General features: G+C 38.2%; 1 long non-coding RNA gene across 1 annotated transcript; it reads right to left on the bottom strand.

The window, feature by feature from the left end:
• Positions 1–19366: 19366 nt before the first annotated feature.
• LOC126625107 (uncharacterized) lies at positions 19367–21178 on the bottom strand. The gene is made up of 2 exons (XR_007624327.1): positions 20931–21178; positions 19367–19487 (listed from the first exon to the last, which is right to left on the bottom strand). It is a non-coding gene; the product is annotated as an uncharacterized LOC126625107 (long non-coding RNA).
• Between the last annotated feature and the right edge of the window lie 3535 nt (positions 21179–24713).

Raw genomic sequence — 24713 nt, 5'->3', positions numbered from 1 at the left:
CCTTGACCATTCTTCAATTAAACCATTTAATTGTTTATCCATTTCATTTAATTTCTTCACCAACATCCTTACTCGGTGTACGATCCATTAGGTTCCATTTAGCGAGGTAGTGGGCGATTGTTACTCTTAACGATCGATTGTGAATTGAAACCACATTCAATTCTCCCTTAAAATTAGTGTTTGCTAATCTTTAGGGCTTCCACAAATCATGAGTGACACCTAGCAGCATATCATGGTTACCCAAGCTAAGAAGAAGTGGTTGGAGAACCTATCCAGTTACAACCACAATGCAATACGGTCCTTCTCTAATACAATACTCTTAATCACATTGTTTCAGGTGATAGTTTGTTTCATGTCTACTATCCAATGTGATACTTATCTATATGATTCAATTGAATATGATTTGGAACAAACTTCCTAAGTCATATTCATATGCTTTGGCTGTTGGAAGTATGCCCACAAAGCCACTCATTTGATGTAATAGCTTTTGGAATACTTATTGTATTAAACGTTTATATGTTTAATGAAGGGCAAAGCTTATTGTTAATCACTATTTATTGTATCATGTGTTTAAGCAATAAGGGAATCCAAGGAATGTATTTGATCTAAGAGATAAGTGATCTAAGTGAGTTAGATTATCGAGACCTTTCTCTTATATTCATTCCTAAAACGTTCCTAGCCATAGGATTGCCAATTGGGCATTGACAATCCGCTAAGGTTAGTATGTGTTATGTTGACTCAAGCGTGAGTATGACTAGTCTCAAGTCATTTAGTGTTGGACACTAAGACAAACACATAAGTGCTCGAAAGAGTAATCGAGTACACTGAACAACGATCAAAAGAGAGTTCGAACATACATGTCATGTAAGAACTCGAAAGTTGCAATATGCAAAGTAGTCCTTTGACCTGAGGCATCATAGATGTCTAATGGTTAGGCCCTTGATCTTTGATCATGTCAACGGCATTCCATCGGAGTGTTCACGGCATTGTTGGGGTCAAGCTATCTAGTCATGTAGGCATATGAATGCACAACAAGGGATCTCTAGCCTTCCATGGTGGAAGGAGAATACTCTAAGAGATGATTCGTAAGTCTTTGGCCAAAGCAAATGAATATGACTTAGGAAGTTTGTTCCAATTCATATTCAAAGGAATCATATAGAAAAGTATCACATTGGATAGTAGACATGAAACAAACTATCACTTAAACAATGTGATTAAGAGTATTGTATTAGAGAATGACCGTATTGCATTGTAGTTGTAACTGGATAGGTTCTCCAACCAATTCTACTTAGCTTGGGTAACCATGACATACTGCTAGGTGTCACTCATGGTTTGTGGAAGCCCTAATGACTAGCAAACACTAATCATAAAGGGAGAATTGAAATGTGGTTTCAATTCACAATCGATCGTTAAGAGTAACAACCGCCCACTACCTCGCTAATTGGAACCTAATGGATCGTACACCGAGTAAGGGCGATAGTGAAGAAATTAAATGAAATGGATATGCAATTAAATGGTTTAATTGAAGAATGGTCAAGATTAATTAATTAGTTAATTAATTATACGAAAGGTTCGTATTGGGCTTTTAAGTTGGTTTTGGGTTTCGGGGCCCAAAAGTGTTTTGGTCCATAAGGCCCATTATGTTTAAGTTGTATGACAACTAAAACAAAATGGGCAATAAGCCCAATCACAACATATAGGCCGGCCATGGTGAGGAGATGGTGAAAGTTTGCTTAATTGCAAGTTTGCCACTCACCAAAGAAAAGTGTTATAAAAGCAACTTTATAGCTATTTTCTCATGAGGGTTTTCTTTGAGGCAAAGAGGTGAAACATTTTCTCTCTTTCTCTCTACAAAGAGGCCGGCCACTTAGGGAGATTAATCTAGCAATCTCTTCTTCCCTAAGTCATCCATTTCATCTTCACACTTAACCCTTGGTGTGGAGACTTAGAGACACCAAACTTTTGGTGTTTTGGAGATCCTTTATTTACATCCACAAAGTCCAAAGGAGCACAAAAGGAGAAGGAAATCACAAGCAATATCCAAGGAGCTAGGAGGTGACTTGAAGGCCCTCCACTTGGGTGAATCCCTTGTGTAAACAAGGATGAGCTTCAAGGGTAAAGAAACTCTAAATCTTTACTTCTCTTTAATGTTGTTAAAGAGTTTATTGGTTCACCATCTACTAGGCTTTGAAAGTCATGGGTTTTATGAATTGTTTTTGAATGCATGCCTACTTTAAAGTGTTAATAGTTTGCATATGTATTCAAATGTTCTTACTTGTTCTTAGCTAGGACAAAATTTTTCCTTCATTGGCCAATGACTCTTGAATCATATCTTAGAGTATTCTCCTTCCACCATGGAAGGTTAGAGATTCCTTGTTGTGCATTCATATGCCTAAATGACTAGGTAGCTTGACCACAACAATGCTGTGGACACTCCAATAGAATGCCTTTGACATGATCAAAGATCAAGGACCTAACCATTAGACATCTATGATGCCTCAGGTCAAAGCACTACTTTGCATATTGCAACTTTCGAGTTCTTACATGACATGTATGTTCGAACTCTCTTTTGATCGTTGTTCAGTGTACTCGATCACTCTTTCGAGCACCTATGTGTTTGCCTTAGTGTCCAACACTAAATGACATGAAACTAGTCATACTCACGTTTGAGTCGACATAACACATACTAACGTTAGCGGATTGTCAATGCCCAATTGGCAATCCTATGGCTAGGAATGTTTTAGGAATGAACATAAGAGAAAGGTCTCGATAATCTAACTTACTTAAATCACTTATCTCTTAGATCAAATACATTCCTTGGATTCCCTTATTGCTTAAACACATGATACAATAAATAGTGATTAACAATAAGCTTTACCCTTCATTAAACATATAAAAGTTTAATACAACAAGTAGCCACAATGGCCTTTTTTAAGGCTTAGTTAGCTGAAGGATTTTGGGTCTCTTGGCCTTATCCGAGGGGAATTGGGCCCCAGAGATGGAAGGGGCACATTATGAAGTACGCTTTACAAATAGCTACCCTGGAACCCTAAAGTTGCTACAGAGTGCACTAAGGTAGCCTACGGTTTCTGAAAGACTGCCTACGACTTGCCCTTTGAGCTGTAAAGCCAAGCTAGACTTATACAACCGCATATTCTTGTGAGAGGTTAAACAAGCTAGCGTGCATATACAAAGCTTTATCCACTGCCGACATGCTACATAATCGATAAGCTTCACCCCTGCCAAGCGCGGAACAACCTACACCAAGTCTTAAAGTGTTGTGATACTTGCTACGCAACCTACAAAATTGGAGAAAGCCATGGTTAACAGCCTAGTGGTTTCACGGACTTGTCTGCTTCTATAAGTAAGGCATCCGGCTGCTAACCCTATGGCTAACATTTTTGCAAAGTTCTACACCAACACCTATGGTTTCATAGGCTACGTAGGCCTGTCTTCTTATAGAAAAGTAGCATGCCTACCACTGGCCTATAAAATCTAAAGGCTAGGGCATGAACAAAAGAAGCGAAGATGGAGAAAAGCGAAGGAAAAAAGTTTATTAAATTTTCTAGCAAAATTGATAAGTGACTAGCAAAAGACCGAATGAGCTTAAGCAAAGCAAAAGCGACAAGGAACACAAAGAAAATCCTAAAAACTACCTAGAATAGTACTCTTTGGCAACTTGGACGCTTCACGACTACTTGGTCAAAACCTTCAATAGCCATGACATTCTCAGCAGCGGCACCATCCGACGCTTCACCCTTGGCTGTTCTAACATAGGCATCAATCTCTCCGACTACTTCACCAAGAGAAGCCTTAAAAGTAAAGGCAAGCAAGCATTCCAGAGAAATAAAGAAATAAGCGTCCATGTCTTCATGCAGATCTGGTTTCAAAAGCGCACAGATCTCAGCATCCTCCCCAGAAGCAAGCTTAGTGGATTTCTCACAGTTGCCCATGGGAGTCGTCTCATCTTTCCCAGCAGGTGAGACAATCTCAGCAGTAGAAGGAGAGGGCCTTAGCGTCACTTTAGTAGTAGAGTCCACCTTAAATCTCTTCATAATAGCAAGCCTCTCCAAAGGTGAACTAGCCTTAGCTCCCAATGGACATCTTGGTACAAACTTCGGCATTGGGGCATGACATAACCTTTACACTGAGCAATCTTATCAGCAATTGCACTAGCCATTCTCCACATGGCAGGTGCCACATGCTTAGATCTAGAAGCCTCATTTTTCTTCCCATTAGAAGAAGTCATGTCAATCATAGGCCTCTCGGCAACAGGCGAACCCTCACGAGCAGTGGAGCAAGTCTTCAGTTTTTTCTCAACCGGTATCTCTTGAGCAAGCAGGGAAGATCTTTTCTTTCCACCTTCATTCATAGTAGGCTCCACGACATTGATCAAACAAGCCAATGCATCCACCTTGATCCTCTTTACCTCATCTTTTGGGAGTAGGCCACCTTTTTCCCAGTGAAGAGAACTAAGCAGCCAGTACTCAGCAGGGGAGCTTAACCCATGATGGTTTTTCCTTCAGTTTTTCTCTCGAACCAGCAGGCAGGAGGCATGCATGCCCAGCATTCTAGCAGCCCATGAGGCCCACGACCTTCTCATTTTTCTCAATCGCCGTCCTGGCCCGTGTCAGGTCCAAGAGCCCAAAGGATATGATCCATGTGGCTCGCCTAGCACTGCACCCAGCCACACAAGCTGCCATTGGCTCTAGCCAAGCCATGCAGCCCAAATAGTGGTCCCTGCCACACACCTCTTCGGCCCATGTCGAGCAAACTCGTGGCCTCTGCCAGCCGAAGAGTCGCACCACCCTGACAACTACCCTGTTACAACACTATCTAAGAAGAAGATGAGAAAAATTAAATTTTTCTTACCTCGGTGCGGCGCGGAAAAGATGAAGCAAGCAATGAAAGACGATCATTTGCATGGGCAAGATGTAGAAGATTGCTAAAGGAGGGGGAACAAATATCCTCTAAGCTTTCTCTTTCTTGTATGGTAGAATAAATTGCTCTCCAAAGTCGATTTCATAATCCACTTAAGGTAGACTTAAATAGGCTTTGAGAGAAATTTATTTCCCTTTCCTAGAAGGATCTAATTTTCAATTAAAGAGGGAATCGACATCAAAATAAGAAACAATCCAAAGTTTCCAAAAGCAAGAAAATCTCTACACCTGTTGCCCTTTTCTGCGAGCAGCCTAATAGGTGTGGGGGCATTTGTGGAGCCAAAAATAATCAAGAGGCGACATGTGGATTTTTAGGTGTAAAGGACGAAATTACCCTCGAGGCACACTAGTATTCCTATGTGCGAGCAGTGGACAATCATCCTTCAGTCAAGTCAAAAGTGCCCAAATAGGTATTTATTTATAACCTATGTCATCCAGCCCTCGTCATATCTTCTCCACAAGGTAACCCCCAAAACATTCCTTTTAAATTATGTTAATTAGCTAATTAATGGATTTATTACCTAATTAACCTATTAATGGCTAATTAAACTACCAATTACAACCAAAAAACATACAAGAGGCCGGTCACCTTCTCTCCCAAGGGGGCCGGCCATGCCTTATATATTCTACCTCATTTTCTCTAAAAACCTAAGTTTTCACTCTTGCCAAGGTGTTATTTGTTTTGTAGGTGCAATTTTATCCAAAAACAAGGAAGAAAAAATTTGCATCCACATATGTGATGCGCAAACCAAAAAACGTGGTTCTCATCATTCGACCTAGTTTCTAAGATCACCATGTTGGCACGTTGTCAATTGCTTATCTACTGGCTATCAAGGACATAATTTATATTTGGCTAATATGTAGTAAAGTAGCAATGGTCTTTTTATATACACTGATATAATTAATTAACTTGATCATTCTACTTAAAATTAGTTGGTGATACGTTAAAAGACTCAAGATCTGACATAGTTACATGTCTTGGTGCAAGAATTAACAATATGTGTTCCTTACCGAGAATTTACACTGTAAATATTGCAAATATCAAAATTTCAGTGAAATAAATGTTCGCCAACAAATTAAATTTTAAATCGTAAGGATTGTGTCGCATACCATAGACCCCACCAAATTGCATACCTGTCGATTCATTCACACTACAGTCAAAGACTACGGATCACGTGAAACTTCTCGTGGTCCCGTTTTGTTCAAAATCAAACATCGACGGTCCTTGATGAAACTTCTAGACCGATTCAACGTCAAGTATTCATCACCCTTGGGACAGAAATATGATAAACCGGTTATGCACAAGTCATGCACACCATGCACAAAACCGAAATTACTAAAATGCCCAAATATAAATACTAAAATTCCTCAGCTCATTTGATCATCACTGTTCTCATTTGCTGGAGAGGGATGTTGAGAGCTTTGTGAGCTCTGGGTTTCTAGGTTGAGCTTAGCTCTCTGAGCTCCAATTTCTAAGAAAGGGAAGTCGAGAGTGAAGCTTCCAAGTGAGAATTTCTTGTTTGCATCAGTGTTCCATCCTTAAAGATATGATTTTTGTACCAAATTTTGCGTTTTGGCCGGAAAGTTCCATTCTTTCCAGCTAGTGAAGCTTCGGTAGCCATAATTCCAAGCCATCTGGTTCGTCTCTCTCTCTCTCTCTCATCTCTTTCTCTCTCTAACTCAGTCATTGTCTCCATTCCAGCAACTAATTACTTGTTTGTTCAATTAGGTTTTTTGGATTTGTAGAGATAGCAAGTCGAACAAAATTATTTATTTATGGTTTTTGGTATTTTAGATTATGGGTTTTAATCTTAGAGTTTTACGTTTTAATTTTTGTTTAGGGTATTGAAGATTCATGGAGCTGCGTTGGTGGATTTGGCTTTGTGGGTTTGGTATAGAATGCTCAATATTTGTTAATTTTGTTATGAACTTGCAAATTTTTGTGAATTCGATTTGGAATGGGTGTTTGTTTGAAAATGTTTGTCAATTACAAGTCTTAGTTCAATATGAAAGAAATTGTATACGATATGCATATGATATGCACATGACATGCACATTTGTCATCTCCATATAATTTGCCATGTGCTTGTACATTGTAATCAGTATATACAAGGTGTTGGATTCTGGGTTTCAAAAGGTCCTTCAGATGATGAGTTAAAACAATAACAATGGGCTTAGAAAGGAAAAAAAAAAAGAAAAAGATGTAAAAACCTCTAAATTTCAAACCTATGTCTTGTTGAAACTATGAATGTATAGTCCTCACCATTACAAAATAGTTAGATATGCCTAGACCAATCCATGCACAATATGATGTAGGGGGTGTGAGATTTGATAACACACTAACCTCTATGTTGGAAATGAAATAACAACATTTGGAAGCATCGTTCAAGTTGGGGGTCAAAAAAGTAATGGTGGGGATTTTTATAACTTTTGAAGGTCACATGCATCAAATCCTCACCACATAAACACCTTCAACACATTCCCTCTTTTACCCAACTGATTTCATCCTCATCATGGTATACTTGTGTATAAATATGATTCTCACACATAGTTACAATAACCATTAACTCTCCTAAAAAAATTAGACTTCTTAGATAGCCAAAACAATTGAGAACACAAACATGTTCAAGTTCCCACATGAAACCAAGGGTTTTAGCACGAGTTCCATAGGCGGTACAACATGAAACCTTCTCTGTTTCCGGGGTCGCCGAAGGAAAATCGTACGTCATCATTTAGCTCTATGGACTCGGAGACATCGCTGATGAAGGAAAAATTTTGTCCTAGCTAAGAACATGTGAGAATATTTGAACATATATGCAAACAATTAACACATTAAAGTAGGCATGCATTAAAAAACAATTCTGAAACCCATGACTTTCAAAGCCTAGTGAATGGTGAACCACAAGACTCTTTAACAACATTAAAGATAAAGAAGGTTTTAGAGATTCATTACCCTTGAAGATCATCCTTGTTTACACAAGGGATTCACCCAAGTGGAGGGCCTTCAAGTCACCACCTAGCTCCTTGGATCTTCCTTGTGATTTTCTTCCTTTTGATGCTCCTTTGCTCCTTGAGGATGTGAGGAAAGGATCTCCAAAACACCAAAGATTTGGTGTCTCTAAGTCTCCACACCAAGGATGAGGTGTGAAGATGAAATGGATGACTTAGAGAAGAAAAGATTGCTAACTATATCTTCCCTATGTGGCGGGCCTCCTTGTAGAGAAAAAGAGAGAAAATGTTTCTCTTCTTTGTCTCAAGAAAACCCTAATGAGAAAAAACTATAACGATGCTTTTATATCTCTTTTCTTAGGTGAGTGGCAAACTTGCAATTAAGCAAAACTTCACACTCCCCTCACTATGGCCGGCCTCTTTTAAGTGATTGGGCTTATTGCCCATTTTGTTTGAGTTGTCATACAACTTAAACATAATGGGCCTTGTGGACCAAAACACTTTTGGGCCCCTAAACCCAAAACCAACTTAAAAGCCCAATACGAACCTTTCGTAAAATTAATTAACTAATTAATTAATCTTGACCATTCTCAATTAAACCATTTAATCGCGTATCCATCTCATTTATATTTCTTCACTTTCACCCTTACTCGGTGTACGATCCATTAGGTTCCAATTAGTGAGGCAGTGGGCGATTGTTACTCTTAACGATCGATTGCGAATTGAAACTATATTTCAATTCTCTCGTTGATTATGATTAGTGTTTGCTAATCTTCAGGGCTTTCACAAGCCATGAGTGACACCTAGCAGAATGTCATGGCTACCCAAGCTAAATAGAATTGGTTGGAGAACCTATCCAATTACAATTACAATGCAATTCGGTCCTTCTCTAATACAATACTCTTAATCACATTGTTTGAGTGATAGTTTGTATCATGTCTACTATCCAATGTGATACTTCTCTATATGATTCCATTGAATATGATTTGGAACATACTTCCTAAGTCATATTCGTATGCTTTGGCCAACGACTCCGGAATCATATCTTAAAGTATTCTCCTTCCACCATGGAAGGTTAGAGATCCCTTGTTGTGCATTCATATGCCTACATAACTAGATAGCTTGACCGCAACAATGTCGTGGACACTCTCGATGGAATGCCTTTGACATGATCAAAGATCAAGGACCTAACCATTAGACATCTATGATGCCTCAGGTCAAAGCACTACTTTACATATTGCAACTAACGAGTTCTTACATGACATGTATGTTCGAACTCTCTTTTGATCGTTGTTCAGTGTACTCGATTACCCTTTCAAGTACCTATGTCTTTGTCTTAGTGTCCAACACTAAATGACTTGAGACTAGTCATACTCACGCTTGAGTTAACAAAACACATACTAACCTTAACGGATTGTCAATGCCCAATTGGCAATCCTATGGCTAGGAACGTTTTAGGAATGAACATAAGAGAAAGGTCTCTTTAATCTAACTTACTTAAATCACTTCTCTCTTAGATCAAATACATTCCTTGGATTCCCTTATTGCTTAAACACATGATACAATAAATAGTGATTAACAATAAGCTTTGCCCTTCATTAAACATATAATAGTTTAATACAATAAGTATTCCAAAAGCTATTACATCAAATGAGTGGCTTTGTGGGCATACTTCCAACAATCTCCCACTTGCACTCAAAGCCACCTTCCCATGTATCTAATACCCATCTTTTCCATATGGCGGTCAAGTTGGATTTGAGATATTGGCTTTGTCAGTGGATCTGCTACGTTATCGGCTGAGGCAACCTTGAGGATGTTGACTTTCCCCTCGGAAGCATATCTTCTAATAATATTAAAGCGCCTGTCAAAATGATTGTTCTTTTGATGAGCCATGGGTTCCTTGGCTTGAGCTATCGCCCCACTATTATAACAGTACAAAGTTACTAGTGATGTAATGGTTGGAACCACTCCAAGTTTAGTAATGAACTTATTCATCCAGAACGCTTCTTTGCCGGCTTCAGCTGCATCAACATATTCAGCCTCTGTCATGGAATCAGCAATTACATCTTGTTTCTTGCTTTTCCAGCTGACAGCCCCACCATTTAGAGTGAATACATATCCGGAGTTGGAACTTCTATCATCGACGTCAGATTGGAAATCTACGTCTGTATATGCTTCCACTCGCAACTCTGTTGCTCCTCCATAAACGAGGAACATGTCCTTAATTCTTCTTAAGTACTTAAGGACCGTCTTGACAGCTGCCTAGTGTTCTGATCCTGGGTTAGATTGATATCGACTAGTAATGCTCACAGCATATGCGATATCAGGCTTTGTGCATATCATGGCATACATGAGACTTCCTATGGCGGAAGCAGAAGGAATAGCACTCATTTGCCGTATCTCTTCAGGAGTTTTAGGTCCCATGGACTTAGAAAGGTGAATTCCATGTCTTACAGGTAGAAGACCTTTCTTAGATTGTTCCATCTGGAACCTATTTAGCACCTTATCTATGTACATAGATTGGGATAATCCAATTAATTTTTTAGATCTATCACGATAGAGCTTTATCCCAAGTACATAAGATGCATCTCCCAAATCTTTCATGTAGAAGGTTTTGGTCAACCACACTTTTACAGAAGAAAGTACTGCAGTGTCATTCCCGAATAGTAATATGTCATCTACATAAAACACTAAGAATACAACTGCATCCCCAACGACTTTTTGATAAACACAATTGTCGTCTTCATTTTGAGTAAAACCAAATGTTTTGATTTCAGTATCGAAACGAATGTTCCAGCTCCTAGAGGCTTGCTTAAGTCCATAAATGGACCTCTGAAGCTTGCATACCTTAGCCTTTTCATACTTGGACACGAAACCTTCGGGTTGAGTCATATAGAGCTCTTCTTCTGGGTAGCCGTTCAGAAAGGCCGTTTTCACGTCCATTTGCCATATCTCATAATCATGGTACGCAACTATAGCAAGCAAAATACGAATGGACTTAATCATGGCTACATGAGAAAAGGTTTCTTTATAGTTAATCGTTTCTCGTTGCCTGTAACCCTTGGCTACTAGTCTAACTTTATAAGTCTCCACGTTCCCATCAGTGCCTATTTTCCCCTTGAAACCCATTTGTTTCCAACAGGTACTATACCTTCTGGAGGGTCTACAAGAGTCCAGACCTGATTTTGATACATGGAATCCATTTCAGATTTCATGGCCTCTTGCCATCTCTTTGAGTCAATGTCAGACATTGCTTCAGTGTAGTCCCTAGGGTCCTCCTTTGTGTCATTGTCACCTAGAAGGTGCAATTCCCCAAAGTCATTATCTAAGCCATACCTCTTAGGTGGCTTGCTAACCCTTTCAGATCTACGTGGAGCTAGGGGTTCAGGAACAAGGTTGTCAACTTGTCGAGTGCTTGTTTGTGGTTCATCATTAATCTCATTAATTTCCATCGTTCTACTTATAGTTCCTTTGAGAACAAATTCGTCCTCTGGAAACTTGGCAGTTCTGGCGACAAAAACTTTTTGGTCGTCAAGATGGTAGAACTCATATCCCATAGTTTCTCTAGGATATCCCACAAAATAGCACCTAATTGATCTCGCTTCAAGCTTAGTCTTCTTGACATATGCTTCACAAGCCCAATCTTAATGTGATTAAGACTTGGCTTTCTTCCATGCCATATCTCATAGGGCGTCTGTGAAACTAAGTTGGAAGGTACTCTATTAAGCAAGTAAGCTATTGTATATAGAGCGTATCCCCAAAATGTTACTGGTAGATCTGCGAAACTCATCATAGAACGAACCATGTTCATCAAGGTTCAATTTCTCCTTTCAGAAACTCCATTAAGTTGTGGAGTTCCCGGTGGAGTCCACTGTGATATTATTCCACACTCTTTGAGATAATCTTGGAACTCGGTACTTAGATACTCCTCCCCTCGATCTGATCTTAGGATCTTTATCTGTTTCCCAGTTTGGTTCTCAACTTCATTCTTGAATTCTTTGACCTTTCAAAGTATTCTGACTTGTACTTCATAAGATACACATAGCTAAACCGAGAGTGATCGTCGGTGAATGTGATATAGTAGGAGAAGCCTCCTCTCGACGTAGTAGACATAGGTCCACATACGTCAGTGTGGATTAACCCTAGAATTTCAGTGGCATGCTCTCCTTTCCCAGTGAATGGAGATTTGGTCATCTTCCCTTCTAAGCAACATTCACAAGTACCCATTTGGTCATTACCCAATGGGCGGAAATATCTGTCTTTCAACATCTTGCGAATCTTATCAAGGTTCACATGTCCAAGTTTAAGATGCCATATCTTTTCTTGGTTAACTTCTTCTCTAGCCCTTTTGGGTTTTGAGGTATTCCCGCTTTCAATACAGTGCATCCCACTACTTGTCTCTAGGTGAAAAAATCCCTCTATCATATTACCATGAGAGATAATACGACCGTTCAAGTATAAAGTGCAACTCATTTTGTCAAACAATATTGAGTGCTCATCTCGTAAAAGCTTAGAGATAGAAATCAAATTCTTTATACATGAAGGAAAATATAAACAATTTTTAAGTTCCAAGACTTCCCCAGAGCGCAGTTTAAGCATGTAGGTGCCTATTGCTTTAGCAGAGATCTTAGTGCCGTTCCCAACTCGCACAATCATCTCCCCATTGCGCAATGTTCTGCTCCCTGTTAGTCCCTGCAACGAATTCCAGATATGTTGACTAGCGCCTAAATCAAATATCCAGGAATGAGAGCTCATTGTAAACGCACTCTCTATGACAAAAATAGTCCCTGCAACGAATTGCAGATATGTTGACTAGCGCCTAAATCAAATATCCAGGAATTGGAGCTCATTGTAAACGCACTCTCTATGACAAAAATAGTCCCTTCAAAAGTTCCTGTCATAAGGCTCGCAATGCTCACCCTGTATTTCTTCTTCCAACGTTCATCCTTTCCACAATGAAAGCATGTTCCTTTGGATTTTATTGTCTTCTTCTTATGTAACCTTTTCCTTGTGATTGCAGTCTCACTCCCACTATCCTTTTTGAAACCTTGTTCAAACTTACAGCACATGTCAATCATCTCGATAAAAGTATGATTGAATCTATTCACTGTATAGTTTACAATAAACTTAGTGAAATCATCCGAGAGAGATGCAAGGAAAAAGTCTTGGGCCATTTTCCCATCGATGGAAGTTCCTAAACTTTCAAGATCTTGAAAGATCCTTTCCATCTTTTGTCCATGTTTTTGGACCGATGCCCCCTTTGCCATTTTGGCATTAATAGATTACAAACATTTAAGAATCGTACGTTACTAGTCTCAATGTCATGCATCTTATGCAAATTATCAACCATGCCAGAAGAAGTGTCCATGTGCTCATGTAGCTTCTTAAGCTCCTCACTAAGTGAAGTGAGGATTAAGCATTTGTCTTGTACGTCATCCTCATAGTGTCTTGCATAATTTTGACACTCCTCCTTTGAAGCTAGTTTCGTATGAGGTACATGAGGAGGGGATTGCTTAAGCACATACAATATGTCTTTCACCTTTGAGACATTCTCAATGTGGCGATACCAAGCAAGGAAACGTTGGCCCCTAAGGCCCCTTTTGTCAAGTATAATGGGTGTAATTTTAGACATGTCGTTAACTACATAACATAACAGAAATCGTATTAGATTGTTGATTTTAAAACTACTTGATTGGGTCTTAAATCAAATAGTACCACCCACTATTTTTGGCAAATTCCACATCCCTCAATAGAATTCGAGAGTTATGTTGAACTCTTAGCGGGGTATGGGAGGCTCATCATGACCAAGCCCACCTCACGATGATACGATGTTGGTTAGCAAAAATAATGATGAGAGAATAACACTTTAATCATTTACAACTCTTGTAATTACCCATCTAATTTGGCCTCTAGAGAATGATGCCTCACAGTGATATGATGTTGGCACCATTGCCCTTAGTTAAGTTATTCCCACCATGCTAGTTCGTGTAAGGGTTCAAGAATAGCCTCACAATGATATGATGTCGGCCATCCTCGTTGCCTACCTCACCACATCATGTATGTATATATGGACTCCTCCTGAATGTAAGCACATACTTTGAACTTCCCCATGATAGGGTGAAGCCGGTGTAGGAGTCACAAACGATTGGAGCCCACCATGGTGGAAGGCCTACGAAGAGATGTTCAAAGCATCTCTCGCTTATCAACTTAATATTCATTTTGTTGAGGGAGTAGTGTTGGGCTACATCAATTTTATTTTAATCTTATTAAAAGAACTTGGGCCTATCACAACCATTGGTCCAAGTTAATATGAATTAGTAGTATATAATACTCCCACTATTTCGATGAAACAAGCGAGACTATATGGAACTACTAACGAATGCATTGCATCCTCATATGGACTATATAGTTATATTAGGTCTTAGGATGATTATGAACCGTTTGATTTGATCCAACACGAGCCTTGTGTTGGACCTTGGGTTTAAGGTAGATAGTTGTTGATTTTAGTTACGCGTTTAATCTAATTAAACCGTTATTTCCTATTGGGCATTGGACCTAACTATTCCAATTTGCATACATATAAACAAAAAGGAATACATGAAATAAAGAGAAGGGCTTATGCCCTTTTACAACAAATTAGAAGGACTTATGTCCTTTTACAACAAATTTGAACTAATCAAATTACATTCAAATCTAAACTACTTAACCCAAACATTCACAATGTAAAGCGGTCAATCACATAACTCAATTATCGAGGCCTTCGGTTCATAATCACCCTTTTCTTAATCAATCAAATTAACTAAGAAAGCAACTTAAACAATTGGTTTTAGGATTCAGAGAATTGATTTAAATGGAACTAAATGAAATGAAAATCCAATTCTCTTTCAAGAGACAACCATTTTGTTCCCATCATCTTTTGGGCCGAAAAACAATGACCACAACAATTGGGCCATAAGGTTAAAACATAAACTTTTGGGGTCACTTTGTAAAAACACAAGAGTCCACAACTTCATGTAATTACAACTAGAACCCAAAAATTTCAACAATATTAAAAACTTCATTAAAGGAGCAAAACAATTTGTCCTTTAGCATTTTTGGGTCTTAACGTAAAAACCTAAACTTTTGGGTCAAAGTGCAAATACACAAAAGTATCAAAACTTTATGTAATTGCATGAAAGCCCCAAAAGTACTCCCACTAAGGGGTGGCCAGTTTTGGTAGTGAAAAAGGAGGGGGGGGGAAAGGTTTTTGGTGAAAAATTCAAAATTTGAAAGTGTTTGGTGCAAGTGGATAGGTAGGTGAGGAAAATGTTGATTGGGATGGGTTGTAAGAAAATGTTTTGTCAAACAATAAAGACATAAATCATCCATCACCAATCATCCATCACCAATTAATTATAAACCAAAACTTTATGAAAAACACCAAACATTTTGAATCAAAACTCCAAACCTTTTTGTTCTTGGTAAGAACATCAAGAATATTGAAGAACACACATGAAAACTCATAAGAGCTCCATGAATGTTTTCACAGAATAAAACTCAAATTTTCACTACACAAAAGAGGGTTAACATCCTAGGGTACTTAGGGGTTCCAAAAGTCACTTTAAAACTCTTTTAACAAGACAAACATGAACCCAAAAATCCACCCTTTGGATTTGGCTGAATTTCCCAACATACATGGCACCAAATTTTAGTTCCAATATTCATGTTTAAATGAACTACATCTACAACATTTGAGATGCTAAATTTTCAAGCAAAATTTATATTCAAAAGCAAGAACAAAGCTTGTAACATTTACAACATTTAAATCACAAACCATGAAAAACACAAAACCCATAAGGATTCACCATAAACTAGACCTAGGCTCTTGATACCACTTGAAGGAAAAAATTTGTCCTAGCTAAGAACATGTGAGAATATTTGAACATATATGCAAACTATTAACACATTAAAGTAGGCATGCATTAAAAAACAATTCTAAAACCCATGACTTTCAAAGCCTAGTGAATGGTGAACCACAAGACTCTTTAACAACATTAAAGAGAAAGAAGGTTTTAGAGATTCATTACCCTTGAAGCTCATCCTTGTTTACACAAGGGATTCACCCAAGTGGAGGGCCTTCAAGTCACCTCCTAGCTACTTGGATCTTCCTTGTGATTTTCTTCCTTTTGATGCTCCTTTGCTCCTTGAGGATGTGAGGAAAGGATCTCCAAAACACCAAAGATTTGGTGTCTCTAAGTCTCCACTCCAAGGATGAGGTGTGAAGATGAAATGGATGACTTAGAGAAGAAAAGATTGCTAGCTATATCTTCCCTATGTGGCCGGCCTCCTTGTAGAGAAAAAGAGAGAACATGTTTCTCTTCTTTGTCTCAAGAAAACCCTAATGAGAAAAAACTATAAAGATGCTTTTATATCTCTTTTCTTAGGTGAGTGGCAAACTTGCAATTAAGCAAAACTTCACACTCGCCTCACTATGGCCGGCCTCTTTTAAGTGATTGGGCTTATTGCCCATTTTGTTTTAGTTGTCATACAACTTAAACATAATGGGCCTTGTGGACCAAAACACTTTTGGGCCCCTAAACCCAAAACCAACTTAAAAGCCCAATACGAACCTTTCGTAAAATTAATTAACTAATTAATTAATCTTGACCATTCTCAATTAAACCATTTAATCGCTTGTCCATCTCATTTATATTTCTTCACTTTCACCCTTACTCGGTGTACGATCCATTAGGTTCCAATTAGCGAGGCAGTGGGCGATTGTTACTCTTAACGATCGATTGTGAATTGAAACTATATTTCAATTCTCCCTTTGATTATGATTAGTGTTTGCTAATCTTCAGGGCTTCCACAAGCCATGAGTGACACCTAGCAGCATGTCATGGCTACCCAAGCTAAATAGAATTGGTTGGAGAACCTATCCAGTTACAATTACAATGCAATACGGTCATTCTCTAATACAATACTCTTAATCACATTGTTTGAGTGATAGTTTGTATCATGTCTACTATCCAATGTGATACTTCTTTATATGATTCAATTGAATATGATTTGGAACATACTTCCTAAGTCATATTCATATGCTTTGGCCAAAGACTCCCGAATCATATCTTAGAGTATTCTCCCTCCACCCTGGAAGGTTAGAGATCCCTTGTTGTGCATTCGTATGCCTACATGACTAGATAGCTGGACCCCAACAATGCCGTGGACACTCTCGATGGAATGCCTTTGACATGATCAAAGATCAAGGACCTAACCATTAGACATCTATGATGCCTCAGGTCAAAGGACTACTTTGCATATTGCAACTAACGAGTTCTTACATGACATGTGTGTTCGAACTCTCTTTTGATCGTTGTTCAATGTACTCGATTACTCTTTCAAGCACCTATGTGTTTGTCTTAGTGTCCAACACTAAATGACTTGAGACTAGTCATACTCACGCTTAAGTTGACATAACACATACTAACCTTAGCGGATTGTCAATGCCCAATTGGCAATCTTATGGCTAGGAACGTTTTAGAAATGAACATAAGATAAAGGTCTCGTTAATCTAACTTACTTAAATCACTTCTCTCTTAGATCAAATACATTCCTTGGATTCCCTTATTACTTAAACACATGATACAATAAATAGTGATTAACAATAAGCTTTACCTTTCGTTAAACATATAATAGTTTAATACAATAAGTATTCCAAAAGCTATTACATCAAATGAGTGGCTTTGTGGTCATACTTCCAACAGCTGAAAAGTATAGATCAGGTCCGTGAAAGACTCGACTATGAGGCGGGCATCGCCGAGTATTGGAACCACAAGCCAATGAAGGTAGAAAAAGAGCTTGTCGACCTTAACGGTGAAGCCAACGAAGCTCTCTATCGTGTAAGCAAGCAGAAAATGAAGGCTAACATGTTTAGAGAAAGGATGTGTTTTTTCCACACGTCAACTCATAAATTCTCCAATGTTTAATAATAATATATTATAAAAGTAGTGGGTTTTAATTAATGTTTTTTTTGGGTACTTAATTTGTTCGAAAATGGTTTTGAAAATGTTAATTTTTCGAATTCCAGATTATAGATTTTCAATATTCAAGACGCAACATGCAGTGTGCATATCATGACCATAGGAGATCATTCAATGTGCTTAGTGTGTGCATAGTATGTGGATATAGTGCTCATGTGTTGTGCATATAATGTGCATGCATGGAGGGTGGTTATCTTTAATTTACTTTTATAAAACTGGTGGGTGGTTTTGTTTTTGAATTATTACGTACATAAGAAGTTAACTTTTTGTCATGGGAAGTTGCACTGTTTAAATGACCCTTTTTGTGACGGGAAGTTGCACCGTTTGAATGACCACTATTCTCCGTCTATTTAAGTTGTCTTGTGGGTTTTGTGTTTCATTACAAAACCACAAGTTCAATTTCTATCCTTCAAAAAAAAAAAAAATAGAAGTTGAAAATGATGAAGAAAGGCCGCACCACCTCTTCCTCTATGCAATTTGTTTTTGATGATGTTCTTTTCAAAATTCTCATCATAGTTGCTGATAGGAGCGTATTTATACGACTTAGTTAGCTTGTTTTCTTGCATTTATATTGTTAGTTCATAGTTATTTTAGTATTTTAAGCTGTTTTCGTGTGTTTGTAGGGTCAAATGTCAAAAGTAGCAAGAAAGTGCATTTTAAAGCATTGCGGAGCAGTTTTGGGCTTGGAATGGATAGCTTATGAATGAAGCAAGGTGGATGGACGTACTTTAGGCTAGGAATGTGCTGAAGAGATGAAGTAAATAAATTCAATACAAGGAAGATTAGGAAAGTTAGCAAGAAAGAAGGAATGTTAGTCAAACTACCTTATTTTGACTTAGCCTTTTCCTCATCTGATGTGAAATTTAACTAGCATTCAAATTAAACCCACTTATTGACAATTGTAGTAAAGATGTAAGTAGAGATCGTTCTAGGCCGGGGATTGGGACGGATGCTAATCTACTTAAATTGACTCAAAAACACAAAACTAGGCTTGAAAACGCTTAACTAGACTCAAGGAACTCAAAACAAACTAAAAAGACTCAAAACCACCAAGGAAGGGCACGGCGTAAATAACTTTGGAGAAGGACTTGGCAGCCCAAACTACCAAGGAAAAGGACAACTCTAAAGAAGATTCCAAGGAGGATTAGAAGTAGGTCTTGTGGTATGTTTCTAGAAGGAGAGAACAAGGGAGAATGCGGCAGATTTGTAGGGTTCTAGAAGAAAAGATGCAGCATTCTTTTAGGAGAGGGATTAGGCCTTCTAGAAATAGGTTTTTATGTGTCCAAGTCTAAAAAGAACTCCCCCTTGCAGCTGGAATTAAGGTAGGATAAGATTAGGATAGGATAAGATAAGGTTTGTTTGGATAAGATAAGGTTAGATAAGGTTTTGGATAATGTTCCCTGAATCCTTATCTTCTTTGTCTTCAATTTATTTTCTTCATCTTTTTAGCACATTCTGAGCCTCTTGAACTTCAAAAATGTCCATCCACCTTGCTTCATGCATGTGCTATCCATTCTTGTCCCAAAACTGCTCCAAAATTCTCCAAATTGCACTTTCTTGCCAACTTTGTCATTTGGACCTACAAACACACGAAAATAGCTTAAATCACTATAATAAACAGAAACTAACTATGAAAATGCAAGAAAACAAGCTAATTAAGTCGCATAAATATGCTCCTATCAAATTCCCCTACACTTAGCTTTTGCTAGTCCTCGAGCAAAACAAAACAAACAAAACAAAACAAAACATAACCTAGACCTTCCAACATTTGCCTCGGTGATTTCCAATGAAACATGACACATTAAAAATCACTACTCCCACAGATTTTAGCCATCCCTACCCTCGACAACCAATACTTGTGAGTTAATTCTCACTTATGTAGAACTCTTTTTCTTTCTTTTCTTTTTCATGTTTTCTTTTTCTCTTTTTTTTTTTTTTTTTTTTTTTTTTTTTAAATAACCTTCCCTCACACTTGTTTTTCTGCAATAATGTCGCTCAAAAGGAATTCCCTCTAAGTCATGCTCCACTATACTTTAAGAACAAGGGTATGGATAGTCCTATTCTAGGCTAGGTAGGGATAATGTGGCTAACAAAGAAAATAGACTCAATAAGGCTCAAAGGGGTTAAACCTACAAAACAAATGCATAGGATGAAGGCTTTTTGGCTCTAGTGGTAACTACTAAACAACTTCATCCTGTTATATGTTATGCACTCAATTTTAAGCTTCGAATGAAACAAGCATGAGTTCTAGTATTTGGAAAACGCATTCTAAGTAGCAACCAAGCAAAGAAACAATGAGATTATGCAACAACTTTAGAAAACAAAAACATCACAAATTAATAACTCTCCAAATAACGTAGAGGCTCGAGTCTCACAAGGTTATAGCATTAGTTTGAGTTCCTTCCTTCAAGCATGTTACAAAAACTAATTTTTTTTCCTTTGGGATTACATGTGAATTCGTCAATGACAACTACAACCAAGTATAAACCAAAGAGCATATCAAACTTCCACCCATGTTTGTAATTTTCTTTAACAGCCATGCAATTAAAAACCAAATTGTCATCATTGTGTTGGAATGTACCCTAAGACACAAACAAACACATAAAAATGACTCTAGAACGATTCTTTTTGGGTTTTTCAAAACGTTTTCTATGTTTTTTTTTCAAATTTCGTATTTTTCTTTCAAACACACACCAAAAACATTTAAAAACAGTGAGAAACAACTCTAGAAATGCTAGGTGGTAAAATCCTATGCATTTTCAATAAAAACACTTGCTTAACCCCCCCCTCACACACTTAAACCAAACATTGTCCTCAATGTTTTAAGCATAAACTCACACTTAAGCAAACAAATGATACAACTAACAAACACGACAATCATGGCAACGTAAAAGCAATAAAGAGTAGAGTTTAAGAACGCAAATCTGGTTATGGAGTCAGAGCTTCCTTGGTCTTCTTTATTTGAACGCATGGGTTGCCTCCCAAGAAGTGTTTGCTTTAACGTCTTCTAGCTAGATGATACCTCCTTTTTAAGCTTCATTGGAGCCCACGGCATGTAGGGGTATTTCCTCTACAACCTACCCCTCGAAACACTTCATACTTTGGATCTTTGAATGGAAAAGGATAGTGATCCTTCCTGATTGTGGTGTTTTTCTTCTGTAAGTTAACGTGAACTCTCCCACCACCTTGAATTCAATTAGGTACCTGCACCAAAGGAGGTAAGAACCTATTATTTGAAATGGGAAATGGAATTGGAACAGGTTGCTCACCAATGTGCTACGATGAAGTGGCAACAAAGTCAACAGATGCACATGGGGTGCTCTCAGCCATATTTGATGGTTTGAGGATTGGGGTGTGTTCCTTATGCTTTACTCCAATTCCTTCTTCGTTGGTGGCTCGAAATTCATCCTTCTTAATTGGTGCTGAACTTTCCTGCCCTATATTTTTAATTACATCAATGGCAAAACAAGGATGAACATCATTAGGATTCTTAATAGACTTAGAAACTTTAAAGTTGATCATATCACCACCAAACTCCATAGTTAAGGCTCCCTTGGCCACGTCAATCTCCATAGTTAAGGCTCCCTTGGCCACATCAATCTTGGTGTGGGCAATTTTCATGAAAGGTCATCCAAGTAAGAGTGGCCTAAGTCCTCCATGTCAAGCATGTAGAATTTTGCAGGAAAAATCAAGTGGTCTACCTACACCAAAACATCTTCCAACACTCATTTCGGGTATGAATTAGATCGATCGGCTAATTAAATAATAACACTATCATTTTTAAGCTCTCCCAGATTCATAGATGCATAAATAGAATATGGCATGACATTAATTGACACACCTAAATCTAGCATAGCATGTTCAAACCTTGTATTACCAATTACACAAAGGATAGTGAAACTACCTGGATCTTTGCATTTAGGTGGCCGCTTTCTTTGTAACATTACAGAGATATTCTTACTTACATGTACCACCTCCTTCTTCGAAATCCGTTTCCTTGTTGTACAAAGTTTCTTCAAAAACTTAGCATACTTTGGAATTTGCTTTATTGCATCAAGGAGTGCGATATTGACTTGCACCTTCCTGAAAGTCTCTAAGATGTCTTTTTCATCCTCTTCGGTCCTGACTTGCATAAATCTGCCAAGGAAAGGTGCATTGGGTGGAATAGGGTTATAATGAGTCAAATTTGGAACAACCTTACCTGTGGTGGATGACTTAGAAGCATTAGGGGGTTGCGGCAAGGGTTTTTCTTCCCTTGCTGTGGGCTTAACTTCTTCCTCCTCTTCGAGCAGCAACTTCTTGTCTTCCCTTTGACTTGATTTGGATGGTTATGGGTCAGTTCCAACCTGCTTACCATTTCTCAATGTGATGGCCTTGGCAGTTTCAAAGCCTCCCTTTGGATTCACAGCGGTTGAACTAGAAAGTTCGCCGTGTTCTCTAAACTACCCAAGGAACTTTGAAATCTGCCTTGTTTGCTTCTTCATGTCACTCATCTCCTTGTCTTGATTTAATATTCGATTATTTTGATTTTGTAATCGTTACGATACATAAGTTAGTAATTGAATAGCTTGATCATTATCAAATAGCGAACCTGAGTTTGGTTAAGCTATTTGTGATTGAGGTTGAGATTGTGCGAATGGCCTTTGATATATCCCAAGGGGTGGCAGTCAAAATCCTCCTTGCTGAGGTTGTTGAAGCTCCCTCCACTTGAAATTTGGGTGATCTCTCCATCCCGGATTGTATGTATTTTAGTATGGATCATTCATTTGCTGATTTTGGTCCTGATAGCCTATGGCATTGGCATTTTCCCATCCTCCATTCTCTATTAATTGAGGACATTAATCATTGATATGTCGTTGCACAGAGCACACTCCACATACACTTGGTGTAATTCCTTTCACTTTGCATCCTTCGGCAACCTAAGATACAAGCATAGTGGGGTTAGTTGATTGAGATTGAATTTCGGAAATTGCACTTACCTCATTCACTTGATGTTACCATGGGGTGTCTCTCTATCTAATTCCTTTGTATTGTTGTGCATTCAAGGCTCGATTGGTTATTAAGATCTTGGCTGCAATTGGGGTTTTGTCAACCAAAGCACCACCCGTTGAGGCATCTAGCATTTGTCTCTCAATTGGAAGTAGTCCTTTATAGAAATATTGAATTAAAAGCTCTTCCTTCATTTGATGTTGTGGGCAAGATGCAACTAATGTCTTAAAACGCTCATAATATGCTGGAAATGATTCTCCTTGGCTTTGTTCAATTCTGCTAATTTTCTTCCTCAAAAGAATGACTCTTAACGTTAGGAAGAATTTCTCTAAGAATGCTCTCTTCATGCTTTCCCAAGAAGTGACGGTTCCAGGTGCTAATTCATAGAGCCAATCTTTAGCCTTGTCCATAAGAGAGAATGGAAAGGCTTTCATCTTCAGAATATTGCCATCCATGTTGATTGGTGTCGTGCTCGAGGACACTACTTCAAATTCCTTCAAATGCTTGTTTGGATATTCCATGGACAGCCCATGGTATTTGGGAATGTGATGCTGCAATCTAGACTTCAATTCGAACTCATCGGTCTTACCTTGGGTTGCCATGGGGTATTGAATACAAAGGGGCATGTCATTGTCCAATCCCGAGGCTGAAAGTTCTTTGATTGTACGATTATCTGCTATCATGACTTGTTCTTCTTCTTCTCTACTTCTTCAAATTCAGATTCAGAACTAGGTGGACTTGGTTCTGGTTGCCTTTTTTTCCTTCTCAACATTCGTTCAAAATCGTCGTCAAACTGCAATATATACTCACGAACAGGTTGAGAACTACGAGTCATAAACTAGTACCTAAAACAAAGAAAACAAAATAAAACAAAATTAGAAAACAAAAGAAAACAAAAACAAAAACAAAGGAGAAACATACGGCAATAACTAGGGGAAAATTAGCAATTTTGTTAATCTCCGGCAACGGTGCCAAAATTTGATGTGAAATTTAACTAGCACTTAAATTAAACCCTCTTATTGACAATTGTAGTAAAGATATAAGTAGATATCGTTCTAGGCCGAGGATTATGAGGGATGCTAATCTACTTAAACTGATTCAAAAACATAAAACTAGGATTAAAAACACTTAACTAGACTCAAAGAACTCAAAACAAACTAAAAACACTAAAAATAGCACAAAACAATCAAACAGACTCAAACTAGACACTAAAGGGTGGTGAATTGGATGAAAATTGATTTTAACTTGACTCAAAACACTTAAAAACACAAATTGGACAGATTCTAACTAACTTGACACAACAAAGTAAAGGAGATTAGGTTTTTGAATTCTCCTTTAACTATAATGAAATTAGTTCCTCATGTTCGCAATTAAACAAAGACAATTAAATTTAAACATTGAAAACAAAGATAGAATACACCTAGAAACGCTCAAACAATTCAACGTCTTGAATGGCAAGCATAGCTCTAGGGGTCTCCTCTCCTTTCTCCTTGCAAAGATGCGGCACTAAAGAGATGTATGTATGTCACAGCCCGTCCCGAAATTTCATTTATCGTGGATGTGAAATGATGAAATTGCCCTTAAAGGTTACTATGGTATGTGTGACATGTTTATTTGAATATTGCATACTCTCCTAAGTTCTTGGAAAATAAAGCAAGTGGATTAAAATTGTATACATTTTTGTGTGGTTAGGGACTTAAAATTGTATACATTGGATTGTGGTTTGTTTTGGGTGGACCACACACACACGGGACACATACCCTCACCCCATGCTCTCTCTCTCCTCCCTCTCAGTTCACTCTCTCTCCCTCCCTTT

The sequence above is a fragment of the Malus sylvestris genome, chromosome 6 (assembly GCF_916048215.2).
Source record: "Malus sylvestris chromosome 6, drMalSylv7.2, whole genome shotgun sequence".
Lineage (NCBI taxonomy): Eukaryota > Viridiplantae > Streptophyta > Magnoliopsida > Rosales > Rosaceae > Malus > Malus sylvestris.
Note: the sequence above shows the minus strand (reverse complement) of the source record. Positions and strands in the feature narration are given on the sequence as shown.